This window comes from Cynocephalus volans, chromosome 3 (assembly GCF_027409185.1).
Source record: "Cynocephalus volans isolate mCynVol1 chromosome 3, mCynVol1.pri, whole genome shotgun sequence".
Classification (NCBI taxonomy): Eukaryota; Metazoa; Chordata; class Mammalia; order Dermoptera; family Cynocephalidae; genus Cynocephalus; species Cynocephalus volans.
The window spans coordinates 143,082,542-143,097,658 of NC_084462.1; positions in this window are offsets into that span (position 1 = coordinate 143,082,542).

Here is a 15,117-nt window from a genome sequence, read left to right on the forward strand (position 1 = left end):
TCCCCTCCTTCTGATATTAATAATCCCCGGCTGCCCCTCTTTCCGGGTCATTACGGTATTGCTGGTCTCTAATCAATCCTAATGCGATGGCAATTGGAGTCCCTGATGACTGCGGCTCGGGTTTCTTGTAATGGCTCTACCACATTTTCCTGGACCTCCTTCTTTAACCTGAGATGCCAGGGGGACGAGTCTCTTCTAGGCTGCTGATTACTTCAAGATGTGGGGGCTGGTTTGAGCAGAAGAAGAAAGACACGCGCACAGCGTGGCTGCCACAGCGAGCTGAGCGGCTGGGGGAAGTAGGCGTCTGCACGCGGGGCGCGGGTGCTCAAATGCCTCTCGCTATTCTCTTTCCGCTCTCCCCCCCCCCCCATTTTCCAGGCCCAAACTCACCCTGGTAGACAGAAATGAAGACTCTTAGAGTAGCTTTTTTGGTTTGTTTTTGATTTTTCCTCTTGCGCAGAGGCCTAATGGTCCTTAGGCCTCCCTAGTTCTCGCGGGTTCCCACCCTGCAGCGCACCAGGGCCGGGTATGCCCCTTGCTCGGGAGTGAACGCCTCTTCTCATTACTCAGAGCCGGCTCCTCTTTCCTCCTGGTTGTTTTCTCCAAGTGCCTTGCTCCTCCCCAATTTTAGTGTAGGTGTATAGTGAAGAGACCAGATTCTCCCTTCATCTCCCCTGTTGACCCTTGACCTTTCTCCCATTCCTCGTCCCAGCAGTGCCTGAAGCTCCCAACCTGTTCCTGACGCAAAACCCAAACCCTGAGACCAGAAGCTCGTCCTGGTCGTGTCGAGATATGACCCCTTCTCCCCCGACCTCTGAGAGTACATCGCTGGGAATCCTTAATCTTTAGGGACAAAGAGCCAACATTTCTTCCTTGCTGGTGCTACCTGGAGAGTGGGGACTCGGGCCAGACCTCCCTCTCTCTGCCGAAAGCTACCCCTAGTCCAGGCTCGGCAGCGAGGCGATCAGCACGTTCGCGGCATTTGTATTCTTCCATTTCTCAGCCTACAGCCATTTAGTGTAACCCGAGCCCAGGATAATTGCCACATCTCTGCCGCGATACTTTTAAAAACAAGATAATGCTTCTGAATTGCGGAGGAAAGTGCTGTGGACAAATTGGGCGCTGAGCTGGAGAGATGGATCGCTTTGTTAGGGGCGGCCAGTGGTTTGTGACTCAATTAGTGCATTTCTGGGAGCCGCCAGCGTTCTGTAGCGGGGTCAGCTCGAGGCGAACTCCCCCTGTGGCTCCCGGGCGCGGGGAGGAGTTCCGGAGGGTGGGAGCACATCAGGCCTGTACCTCTCTCGGTGAATATCCACGCCGTGGGAAATGTGATTTTGCATTTTCACACGAGCACATTGTTTGGGTTCTAAAGGGTCCAGATTTTCGTGGACAGAAGCTCGACAGCCTCAGTTCCCGAAAGGGCCGCGCGGCATTTGTCTGAAGCGCCAGTCCTTTGAGCAGTAGGAAACGAAATACTGGGTAGAGGGTACTGGGAAGGTGCGCACTCACCCTAGCCCCTCGGCGCGTCTCGCCCACTCGCCTGGGCTTGGACTTTGCAACAGGTTTCCGACACCGCTGCAATGCGTGGCAAAGCCCTCCTGGAAGCCAGAAAGTTGAGGCTGCCAGGAAGCGGGCGGACTGCGAGGGACGTTTTTAGAACTCGGAGGAAGGCCGTAAGATCTTTCCTTACCTCTGCTCAAGTTCACCCGCCACCCCCACCCTTTACCCCGCGTGCAGGCCCGGGTCCACGTTTCGCTGGCCCGTCTGGGGTCCGGGATAAGCCGCTCTGCAAGGTACGCGCGCTCGGCCAAGTCGCCGCGCGCCGGCGCCGGGGAGGGTTTTCCGAGCAGAGCGCTCGCGGCCCCGCCCGCCGGCCCGCAGCGCCCAGCCTGAGACAGCTGGGCCTCACCCCAGCCTCGCCGCCTGCGCCAGAAACTCCCTCCCGGGGGCCGCGCGAAAGCTCTCGGGCTGGCGTCCGCGCTGGGGACGGCTCCGCCCAGTCGTATAGCCAGAGGTCGCGCGCTCTAGCCGGGCCGGCCTGAGGCCCGGGACGCCAGTAGGCGTCCGCCCCCGCCTCTCTCTCCGGTCGTTCCCCCGGGCGGCTTGTGGGACCGACAGGAGACGGGGCTAGGAGAAGGAGGGGAGGGGACGGGGAGGGCGGGGACCAGAAGGATGCGAGGGGAGGTCAGCAGAGCAGCGAGCGGGCTCGGGCCGGCGGCGGGCGCGGCCGGCGGAGAGAGAGGGCGCTGTCTTCCTGGCAAAGGAGTTCTCACCTGGCGGGCAGGAACAGAAACAAACATACAAAAACCAAAAGTAACCCAAAAAGTCTGCCCGGCCCAGCCTCCGGGGTGAAGAGCGAGCGGCGGAAGGGGCGGCGGTGGCGGAACGATTTCTCGGCCCACCGCCGAGGACCGCTCGGTCCGCCTCGACCTCGCCAGTGCCGCGTAGCCGCGGACTGGACTGGTGGGGAGGGAGGCTTCCTCGGCTTTAACTCTCCTCGCTTTCCTTCTGGGCTGTCCCTCCCTCGCTTTTTCCTTCCGAAAACTGGAGGCGTCGGGATGAAGGACCACGACGCTTTGCTGGCGAGTGAGGTGCCCCAATTTGCCCGAGGGGACTGAAGGGATCTAGATCCTCTCTCCTCGGGTGGAACCCCCTTTTCGGGTTCGCAGGATCTGTGGCAGGAAACCACGACGCCTGCCAGCCCCTCAGGCTGAATCGCCGCTGCGAGTGGTCTCACTTGGGTTGGCCGCCCCTAACCCAAGAACAACGAAGAGACCGAAGACCTTCTCATTTACCGTCACCAACTGGCCTGGGGGCACACGCAGAGACCAGAAATGGTTAACTACTATTAACCATTTTCCACTCAAATCCACAAATTAAAAACTGAATTTATATGAATTCAGGAGAAATACTATCCCTCCATTCCAAAAGTACCTACTTCTCCTCTCTCACCTATCATGCATAATGTGTTCTTGCCTTTCCACGAGCGTAATCAACCAAGCAAAGCCAGACAAAAGGATCCCACACTCACTTATCTTCTGTCTTGAAAGGTCCCTCTGGATTAACGGACATAGTTAAAGGCCCTCCTGTTTTGTACATAGATACGAGAACGGATCGTCTCTTTACACGTCCGTCACCGGAGCGTCTCAAGCTCCAATCGCCATTTGAATTTCCTGGGAGTTAGTAACTGTTCCGAAGCCCCTCGAGCAGAATCCAGGTGGCCTTGTAGTTCCGCCTTCGCAGGAGAGCTATTTCCTAGGAGTAACTGGGTGGGCTGCAGTCTGTCTGCCTCTTCCCGTTGAGAAACGCCTCTCTTGTGGGAACGTCTGTTTCTATTCATTCGATTTTCTCATTTCTTTGATCAGCCTAAATATTTTCTTGGCAAACGGAAATTGACCATGCCATGAATATGATAACAACCTGCTTGGAAAAAAGCTATTTTGTTTCCAAGCAGCAGGAAAAAAGAGGGGGCGGGGAGGGGGACTAGCTGTTAGGAATGCCTGTAACAGATCCCAGCACACACATCTTTTTGCAGTGTCTGAAGCAGCTTTGTGAAAGCTGCCTTTTCCCCCTGATATACCTTCTTCCTTCTCTCTCCTTCCCTCAGATACACACACCTGGTCTCCTACAAGTCTTTGATACTCTTTATTTAAAAAAATAGAACTTCAATGGATGCCTCTGGAGAACTTCTCTTTAAAACATAGATGAAAGGCAAGGTTAATACAATATTCTCTTAATCCCTTTGCCTTCTGAGTCAAAATAAATATTTTGTTCTGCATGTGATTGTACATCCTACCATTTGGCTGTGGCTATAAGCAAATCGACTGGTAATAAAAGTGTTTTGAGGCTGTGTATTGAATGCAATTCTCTTGAAATCAAGGGAGGGGGAGGGTGGAGCCTTATTTCACAAGCAAGAGTTGGTGGATTTCTGAAAGAGCTGCAAGAAAAGGACCTTTCACCTCTCATTAGTGATGCCATCAGTGCTCAGGCAGAGTGGAGCTGAGGTCATGTTACATATGGCACACAGTCTGCTCAGCACTTGAAACGTCAGCTTTGAAATTTTAGAGAGGGGAAAGGTCATCTTTAATAAGCTAAAGTCTGGGGCTCCCATTGCCCTCATGGCTAACTGGGTGGGTGTCCATATGCTTCAAACCCTCTGCATAAGTTTTTTTCTTACTTTTTTAAAAAAAATTTGCCATTTCAAGCTGATTTTTGTTTCTTCATTTGTCATAATGTTTTCAGCTAGTACTCCAAAAGGCCTTTCATTTTTATAGCAACTCTGTCATCTTTCCTTTTCTTTTTATGCAATCATAAAACTGTCTGTTTGAGTGATAGCTTTTTAGAATTCAACTTCCCAGGAGAAATGAAGTGTATCTGTCCATCTGCATACATGGATCCTGACATGTGGGCTATAGGGTTACCCTTCCAAATGGGTAATTTAGGCTTCACTCTTGTACACTACATGATTTACTGAACCTTCAAAACATTTAAATTTCTTTATTACATAAAAGCTCTAGTTTCTGAAAACTTTTTGAGTACTACTAAAATTTCTCATGCCAGTTACTGAAATTTTATGTTTTTTTTTTTTTTTTTTTTTTTACCATGTGGGAAAAACTCTCAAATCAGAATACAGTATACTGATTCTTCTATAAGGCTTAAAGTTTAGGCTGACAGATGGTATAACGGTAGATGCAGCACCGAAAAAAAAAAAAAAGTGCTAACATCTCACTTCCTTGTTCAGAAAATATTAGGAACATTTGTGAATGTTTAATCCTCAAATTTGTTCAAGAAGTGAAGTCAACCAAACCCAAGCAACTGAACTATACCAGATTTCTGCAGCCACTGTAAAGATGTATATAAATAATTTTCTTTCCTGTAACTCTGCAAGGAACTTCTCAATAGTGACTTGTCATTTACTCAGTTCCAGAAACATTTTCTCCATATGGACCTACTATCCATGTGGAACAGCTTCAGTACACCATTACATGCATTCCTCACTTACTTTTTTTGTATCTGTGAGCTCATCTTATCTGTTTATCTGTATATGCTAGATTCAATTTTTTCTTCTTTTACATAAAAGTTACATATTTTGTGCTTGTAAAATAAACTTATAGCTCAGTTGGTGTTACAACATCAAGGTCAAGGATACTGGCAAGCTGTCTAAAAAACTAATTAAAAATTTAAAAAATAAGACAACAGAAAGAAATTGAAGAGAACATGAATAAATGGAAAGATATCCCATATTCATAAGATGGAAGAATTAGCATCATCACAATGTCCATATTACCCAAAGCGATCTACAGAGTCAATGCAATCCCTAACAAAATACTAATGACATTCTTCACAGAAATAGAAAAAAACAAGTGTAAAATTTGTATGGAACCACAAAAGACCCCATATAGCTAAAGCAATCTTGAACAAAAAGAACAAAGTTGGAGGCATCACACTCCCTGACTTCAAAATATGCTATAAAGCTATGGTAACCAAAATACCATAGTACTGGCATTAAAAAAGATCAATGGAACAGAACAGAGAGCCCAGAAATAAACCCACACACTCACAGCTAATTGATTTTTAACAAAGGTGCCAAAAATATACACTCGGGAAATGACAGCTTCTTCAATAAATGGTGCTGGGAAAACTGGACATCCACATATCCATATCCACATATCCACATCGAGCCAAAACTGCAAAACTACTAGAAGAAAACATAGGGGAAACACTACATGAAATGGGAGTGGGCTATGCTTTTTTGGGAAAAGACTGCAAAGGCACAGGCAACTAAAGCAAAAATAGACAAATGGGACTACATCAAACTAAAAGTCTTCTGCATAGCAAGAGATACAATCAACAGAGTAAAAAGACAACCTACAGAATGGGAGAAAGTGTTTGCAAACTACACATCGGACAAGCGGCTAATATCCAGAATATATAAGAAATTCAAACAACTCAACAGCAAAAAACCAAATAACCCAATTTTTTAATTGGGTTCAATTAAAAAATGGACAAAGGACCAGGACACTTCTCAAAACAGGACATACAAATGGCCAACAGGCACATGAAAAAATGCTCAACATCACTAAGCATCAGGGAAATGCAAATTAAAACCACAGTGAGATATCATCTCACTCCAGTTAGAATGACTATAATAATAACCATTGCTGGAAAACAACAGGGAAAAGATAACTCTCCTACACTGGTGGAAATGTAAATTGGTACAGCCATTGTGAAAAGAGTATAGAGTTTTCTCAGAGAACTAAAGATTAGATCTACCTTAGGACCCATCAATCCCACTATTGAGTATATACCCAAAGGAAATGAAATCAATGTATTGAAAAAACACCTTCATGCCTATGCTTATTGCAACACTATTCACAATAGCTAAGAGATGGAATCAACCTAAATGTCCATCGATGGATAAATAGATAAAAAAAACTAGTATGTATACACAATGGAGTACTATTCACCTATTTTTAAAAAAATGAAATCCTGTCATTTGCAGCAATGTGGATGAAACTGGAGACCATAGTGTTAAGTGATGCAAGCCAGGCACAGAAAGACAAATACTGTGCAATCTCACTCATATGTGGAATCTAAAAAAACAAAGTGGTTCTCATAGAAGTAGAGAGTAGAAGCTGGGAGGCCAGGATGGGGGTGGAGGTGGAAGAAGTGATGGACTAATGGGTACAAAACTGTTCTATCTACCCTAAGTGAATCATTGTACAGTATATGCATGTATCGAAACAACACACTGTACCCCACAAATATGCACAATTAAAAGTTAAAATTAAAAATTAAATTAAAAAGGCAACAAAGTATAGTAACCAAATTCAAACAAATAAACCCCATGATATTTTAAAATTCCTTATCCCACTGTGCAAATTGAAGACATTGAAACAGTCTTCAAACATCCTCTTGAGCCAAGTAGGGATTCTTCATTACTAAAGAATTTAATGATTGTGATATGTGAATAGGTTTGGTTTTGCTTTGTGTCTAGTTAGATTCTCAAAAATCCTTAATTTTGAATGAGCAAGAAGTTGAAAGAACAGTTGTGCATAATAGCAACTGAAACTATAGATGGGCAGAATGATTTCACAACCAAGAGTGACACAGAGTAAATAATTTATTTCTAATCACTTTTCTACATTAGGGATTACTGCTAATGAGCTAGTGGACTTTGTGATACTTTAGCTAACCTAAAGTACTTGAGGCTTTGATGACCTAAATGGTTTAGTAAGTTCAATCAATTTAGTCAATAAAAAGTGAAGATAAAGATGCACACTGTAGTCTTAGGGAGCGAGTGAGTGAGCGAGTGAGTGAGCGTGTGTGTGTGTGTGTGTGTGTGTGTGTGTGTGTGTGTGTGTGTTTGGAAGGGAGATAATGTTGCTTTTTTCATTTTAAACTAAATTCCAAAGCTCCCAAAAATACTTCAGGAAAATTTAAGAGCAGATTGTTTCACTCCAGTAAGCCTGAAAAAACAAGAAGTGAAATATTTTCAAAAGCAGATTCATCAATGACAGGTTGATAACTCATTAAAGGCCTATAAAAGGAATACTAATAATTTTCACTTCTTAAAGCATCCCTCACTCAAGAACCTTTAACAATTTACGAGCATGACCTCATCCATCTTCTCAGAACTTCCAGAGGTATTATCCTTATTACAAAGGGTGATTATTTCTATTCAAAAACATGGCAGAGAGTTTTATAATTTGCCCATGGCAATAAAATTTAGAGGCAGTTTGGGGACAAGTGCTACACATCCCAGATCTTTCCCAATTTATCTAAAAAGCAATTTTCCACAAAGAGATCAGTGATTAAAGTGACTTGGATTTAGAGAGTCCTTGTAAAATGTTTTTACTCTATAATTCAGGGTCAAGATTTGTGAGAAATTTCATGAATGTCTTTAAGTTACCAAGAAAAAAATGTAACATGAAGTGGCATCAGCACACCTAGGTCTGGTAGTTCTTCCATCCTATCTGGAAATAAGCCATGGTCTTAGTTGGTGCAAATGTCATGTGGGAGGAGACATACAGATTACAGAACCATGAGGTAATTACTACAGCTTAACTGTCCCACAGTGAAGCTATTAAGTGTTCATAAACAGGGTTACAATAGAATACATATTCTATGACAAGATTTAGCCTGTACTTTCAATGCTTACAATTCTCTTTGACTTATTGAGAAGAAATGCTAGAAATTCTAGAAAATTAAGAATTTGTTTGATCTTTGGGGCTGTGCTTCACAAACTCTAGTGGGCATGCAAATGACCTGAGGCATTTGTAAACATGCAGCTTACTGGTGCCCTACTCGTGGAGTTTCTGATTCCCTAGGTTTAAAGTGAGACCCTGGAATCTGCATTTCAACAAGCAACCCAGGTAATTTTGATGCAGCTGGTTGGTGGGCTATACTTTGAGAATAAATACTCGCTCTGCCTAAAGTAGGAGCATAACAAAGGGAAGGCTCTATCAGAAGGAATAAAGTTTAAACCCCCAATTTTTTTCTGATCAGAATTTACTTTTCTTTGGACCATTTTGAAGAGAACTTTAATATCAGATTTTTGGTAGGGGAGAATCTTTAGATTTCTGAAAAAAATTGTAGGAATTAAAATGTTTCTAGCTATTTATTAGATAGGAAATTGTTTGTCCTCTTTAAGTGATTGCTTTTGCTGAATGGGTTATAGAAAGTGACAGCCAGGAGCCTCAAGAAAGAGAAATCTTTGAAAAAAATCCAAGCACCAGTGATAAAAATTAAGCAAATGTTATTATCAAAAGAACAGTGCAGAGTAACCAGTATTGCCTCCTAAATGCCATCTTAAAAGCCAAAGGTTTTTAAACATCTCTTCACTGTGCATGACCCCTGTAGATTAGTGTAACCCAATTGGACACCGCCCCTCTCAAGATATGCAGAAAATGAGGATGCACTGTAGAGTTGCCAGAACATGACAAAAGGAATGGAAAATAGGATCTATAAGAAAGTTAGAAGTGGTTTTTACACTGCAAATAGTGATCACTTGTTGCTTATAAAGATATATAAAGGGTTTTTACAATTAAGAATAGGACCACATAAATCACAGCTTCTTGCTTATAAAAAGGAGATTAAATACCAGAAAGGGTTAATAATTATAATTTATTATTTTTCTCTCTTTTAAGACAATTCGAAAATGAGATAATGTAAACATAGACACCAGACTCTTTACTGTTGGAAGAGTCTGAAAGGTCATTAGTTGAACTTGCCAGTCTTAGTAGAAGACCTCAGAAGTCATTTTTATACTAATTCATTTATTTGTGTATCTATTTTGGCATCTGGCTGGTATGGGGTCTGAACCTGCAAGCTTGCTGTTATAAAGCTGCACTCTAGCCAACTGAGTTAACCAGCCATTCTTGAAGAGACACCCCCAACTCTGCTTAAACACTTGAGTATTGGAGAACTCACTACCTCACATCTGTCTTGTGTGTTTCAAGACTCATCAAACACGAAAGATATGCATGGTGGTATGCATGGGTCACATGGAGCTCATGATCTTGATACATACTAGATAAAATGTGATAGTAACATGGAGGGGATCTTCTAATTACTTGTTGGTCAAGTAGAAAGTTAGAATAAACTGTACTAGCTAAACTGCTTTCTCAAGTTTCCATTTTAGGCATTTCTACTGTTTGCCCACTGCCTAGTAGGCTGCTGGAGTTCACTATAGGAAAAGTAAATATTGTCATTTCAAATAAAGAACTGTTTATTATATAACAGAACAGAGGCTGCCTTCTATTTTTGAGACTCCACTAAGTTAATTGGGGACAGTAGCCAAAGCAGCTGCCCAGGAGACAGTGTTTTCCAACAGCTACAGTCCTTAAAGCTAAACTGGGTTCATGTTTGTCTATAAAGTGGCAATCACATTGTTCTTTTCATTGAATGTTCTTTGGCTCTTATTGGGGTTGAGTACATGGGGTACCATTTGTACTACTTCACCGCTCATTTGACTCCTGCAGTGAGGACAAACCAAGGCAGATCAAAGCCAAGGCCTGCTACCATGAATGCCAGTCAGCCCAGATTTTTCTCAATGAAAGAGGAAAGATTGCCTTCATGCCTTTTTTCATCTAAAGCAAGGGTTCCAAAATGTTAGTAGGTTTGGGATTGGGCTCAGTATTTTTAATAAGGTCTCCACATCCATCTTGATCCAGTGCCCATATTTGGTCTGCTACCCACATTTTGAGAAGCAGTGGTTTAAATAAATGATAGGGAAAAGAAATCTGGACTGAGTGGTGATTTAAGAGAAACAAAGTTTTGGTTAATAGAAGAATGTTATTGCAGGAATAATACTTTGTACTTCTACAACACTTTTGTTTTTCAAAAGTCTTATGAAATGGATGGCTTGTGAAGTGATGAGGAAGAACAATATTATTGTGATGAGGAAGAACAATATTATTAACTCCATTTTACAAATAAAGAAACTGAGACAAAGAAGGGCTAACTGACTGGATAAGGGGTCTGGAAGCCTGAGCTTTCACATCCTTGTTTACCTAGTTTACAGTCTCATTTCTAGCAGGTCAAAATATATAGAAGTACCTCTAGGTTTTTAATGGCCATGAGATATTTCATGGATATTTTATTTATCTAAATATAGTCATGCATCACTTAAGGACAGGGACATGTTCTGAAAAATGCCTTCTTAGGTGACTTCATCACTGTGCGAATATCATAGAGTGTACTTACACAAATCTGTATGATATAGCCTACTATACTCCTCCAGTTCCATTATAATCTTATGGGACCACCATCATATATGTGGTTTGTCGTTGATTAGAATGTCATTATGTGGTGCATTACTGTATTTTCTTATTGATGAATATGTCTTTTTCCCCCCAACCTTTTCCTTTTATAAATAATGATTCCATTATTATTTTCCCACATATAACTTGAGTAGTTGTATAAATATTTTGCTAGGGTAAATTGCTTAAAATTGCATTAATGAGTCAAAGGGTATATATATATTAAAATTTTTTAATTTTTTAAATTTTATTTTTAATTTTTTAATTGACATAATAATTGTACATATTATGGGGTACTGACTGATATTTCCATACTGATATACACAGTGTGTAATGATCAAGTTAGGATAATTAGCATATTTATCACTTCAAACTTTAATCATTTGTGTTAAAATTTTGATGTATATTAATAGATTGCCCTTCAAAAATTTGTACCATATTGCACTGCCCTTGACAGTATACAAGAGAATTTATTTGAATTTCTCTTGAATTTAATATAAATGAAATCAAACAGTTTTATGATGTCTTCCTTTGCTCAACTTAGTATCTGTAGGGTTCATCCATGCAGTGTGTTCATCAGTAGTTCATTCTTTTTTGTTATTGTATTGTATTCCACTATATGACTAAACAATGGATTATTCATTCTCCTGTTGATGGACACTTGAATTGTTTTGGTTTTGACTGTAATGAATAAAGCTGCTATGAACATACATGTATATGTCTTCCACTGGGCATATGTACTCAAATCTCTTGGATATGTGTTTGAAGAATTCCTGAGTCAAAGAAGACAGACAAAGGGCCAACATATGAAAAAATGCTCAACATCACTAAGCATCAGGGAAATGAAAATTAAAACCACAATAACATATCATCTCACACCTGTTAGAATGGTTATTATCAAAAAAGACAGAAGATAACAAGTGTTGGTGAGGATGCAGAGAAAAGAGCCCTTGAACACTGTTGATGGAAATGTAAATTAGTAAATCATTACAGAAAACAGTAGGGAGGTTCCTGAAAAAATTAAAAATAGAACTACCATATGACCTAGCAGTCCCACTTCCGAGCATATATCCAAAAGAAATGAAATCAGTATGTCAAAGAGATATCTGCACTCTCCCTTCACTGCAGCATTATTCATGAGAGACAAGATATGGAATCAACCTGAGTGTCCATCAACAGATGAATGGATAAAGAAAATATGGTATATATACACAGTGGTTTACTATTCAGCCTTCAAAAAAAGAAGGAAATCCTGTCACTTGCGACAACGTAGGTGAACCTGGAGGACAATTATGCTAAGTGAAATAAACCAGGCACAGAAAAACAAGTACTGCATGATCTCACTTACATGTGGGATGTAAAAAAGTCAAACTCATAGACATAGAGAATAGAATGGTGGTTGCCAGGAGCTGGGGGTGGGGAGGGGAGGTGTTGGTAGTAGGTACAAAGTTTCAGTTAGACAGAATGAATAAGTTCTGGAGACATATTGTACAGAATGGGGACTGTAGTTAATAATAATGTATTATATACTCAAAAATTGCTGAGAGTAGATCTTAACTGTTCTTGCCACCCCCAGAAAGATAACTGTGTGAGGAGATGGATATGTTAATTAGGTGGATCATGGTAATCATTTCACAATGTATACATACACCAAAATATCACATGTGTATAGTAAATATATGCAATTTTTATTTGTCAATTAGACCACAATAAAGCTAGCCAAAAAAAAAAAAAAAAATGCTGAGAGTTATAGAGTAGGTATATGTTTAACTTTGATAGACACTGCCAATTATACTCTCACCAGCAATCACATGAGAGTTTCAGTTGCTCCACATCTTTCCCAATACTCAGTATTTTTAGTCTTCTAAATTTTAAACTTTCTGATGTACATCTTGTGGATTTGCCTGATGAATAATGATGCTGACCATCTTTTCATATGCATAATGGTCATTTGGGTATTCTCTTTTGTGTGGTACTTGTTCAAGTCTTTTCCCCACTCTTTAAAAAAATATTTTTTGTCATATTTAATTTGTATAAGATCTTTATACATCCTGTTAGAACTCTTTTGTCAGATAGGTAAATAGATAAATGAAAGATAGATAATGAAAATATTATTCTTGCCTATGACTTGCCTCCTCACTGTCCTACTGAAATTTTTTAGTAAGCAAAAGTTCTTAATTTCAATAAAGTCTAATTATGTTTTTATTATTTTATGGTTATTGTCTTTTATATCCTGTTTAAGCAATCTTTTCCTACCCCCAGGTCATGAAGATATTCTCCTATGTTTTCTTTTACAAGTTTGATTATTTTAATTTGACATTTATATTTATGAGCCATCTTGAATAATTTTTGTGTATGGTGTAAGCTAGGGGTCATTTGTATTATTTTTCCCCGTATGAATATCTAATAGTTTTAGCCTCATGTGTTTAAAACAAAACAAAACAAAACAAAAACATACTTTCTACCACAGAATTGCATTGGCACCACAGAGGGAAAGCATTCAATATTTCACCATTAAATATGTCACCTCTAGTTTTTGGGTTTTTTATTGATAGCTTTTGTCAGATGAATAAGGTTCTCTTCTTAATTTGCTGAGAATGTTTTTCTCCTGAGTGGGTGTTATTATATTTTATGAAATGCTTTTTCTGTATCTATTAACATAATTATATAGTTTTTCTCTGATAAACCATACTTGGTCATGATGCATTCTTTTTTATATCAGTGTATTCAGTTTACTAATGTTTTATTTATAATTTTTATACTTAAAATATATTATAATTATATAATATATTATTTTTAATTTTTCTAAAAATTATATGCATAATCCTTTTCATATGCAGAAAGGATTTTGGTTTTGGCATCAGATTTATGTTGTCCTCATAAAACGAATATGTAAGAATTCTCTTTTTCTCTAATCTCTGAAAGAGTTTGAGAAAAATTGTCCTTATTTCTCCTTAAATGTTTGGAAGAGTTCACTGCTGAAGTCATCTGTGCCTGGATTACCTTTGTGGGATTTTAATTACAGATTCAATTTCTTTAACATATATCAGAACATTTGTATTTTTATTTCTTTTTGTATCAGTTTTGGTAAACTGTGTTTTTCAAAGAATTTATTAATTTCATCTAAGTTGTCAAACTTATTGGCAAAAAGTTATTCATTGTATTCTCTTATTTTCCTTTTATTATCTGTAGAATGTGTAGTGATATCACATTTTGAAACTCCTGATATTGGTCATTGTGTTTTCTCTTTTATTGATTTTTCTTGCTAGGAGATTATAGATTTTATTATTCTATTTAAAGAACAAATTTTTGTCTTTTATGATTTTCTCTATTGTATACATACTTTCTTTTTCACTGATTACTGAACTTTATTATTTCCTTCTTTTTACTTTGTGTTTAATTGCTTTTCTTTTTCTAGTTTCATAAAACAAAAGCTTAGAGTATTGATTGTCAACCATTCTTCTTTTCTAATGTATTTATTAAAAGCCATAAATTTCCTTCTAAACACTGCTTTAGCTGCATCTCACAAATTTTGATATGTTCTGTTTTCATTATTCTTCATTTCAAAATGTTTTCTAATTTCCTTTGTGATTTCCTCTTTGACCCACAGGTCATTTAGAAGTATGTCCTTAATTTTTATATGTTTTAAAATTTTCTACTTATCTTTCTGTGTTGATGTCTAGTGGTCAGTGAATATATATGTACTATGCATGATTTCAGTCCTTTGAAATTTGTTAAGACCTGCTTTATGACCCAGCATATGATCTACCTTTGATATACATTTGAAAAGAATGTGTATTCTGCAGTTTTGGGGTATAGTGTTCTATAAATGTCAATTAGGTCAAGTTGCTTAATAGTGTTATTTAAATATATCCTTATTGACTTTTTGGTTTTCTTGTTTTTAATAGTTACAGGGAGATGTGTGTTAAAACTTCCAGTTGTGATTGTGGATTTGTCTATTTCTCCTCTTAATTCAGTTCATTTGTGTTTTATATATTTTAAAGTTATTTTATCACATCCATAAAAATTTAGAATTGTTGGGTCTTCCTATTGAAAATGCTTTCGTTGTTCTGAAATGTTTCTCCTTATCTCAAATAATACTACTTACCCAAAAGTTCACTTTGTCTTATAAATATAGTCATACCTGCTTCCTTTTATTTTTTTTAAAGGTGACTGGCAATGGGATCTTAACCCCTTGACTTGGTGTTGTCAGCACCACGCTCTCCCAAGTGAGCAAACCAGCCGTCCCTATATAGGGATCCGAACCTGTGGCCTTGGTATTATCAGCACCACACTCTCCCAAGTGAGCCACGGGCCGGCCCACAGCTTCCTTTTGACTAGTGTTTTCATGCTG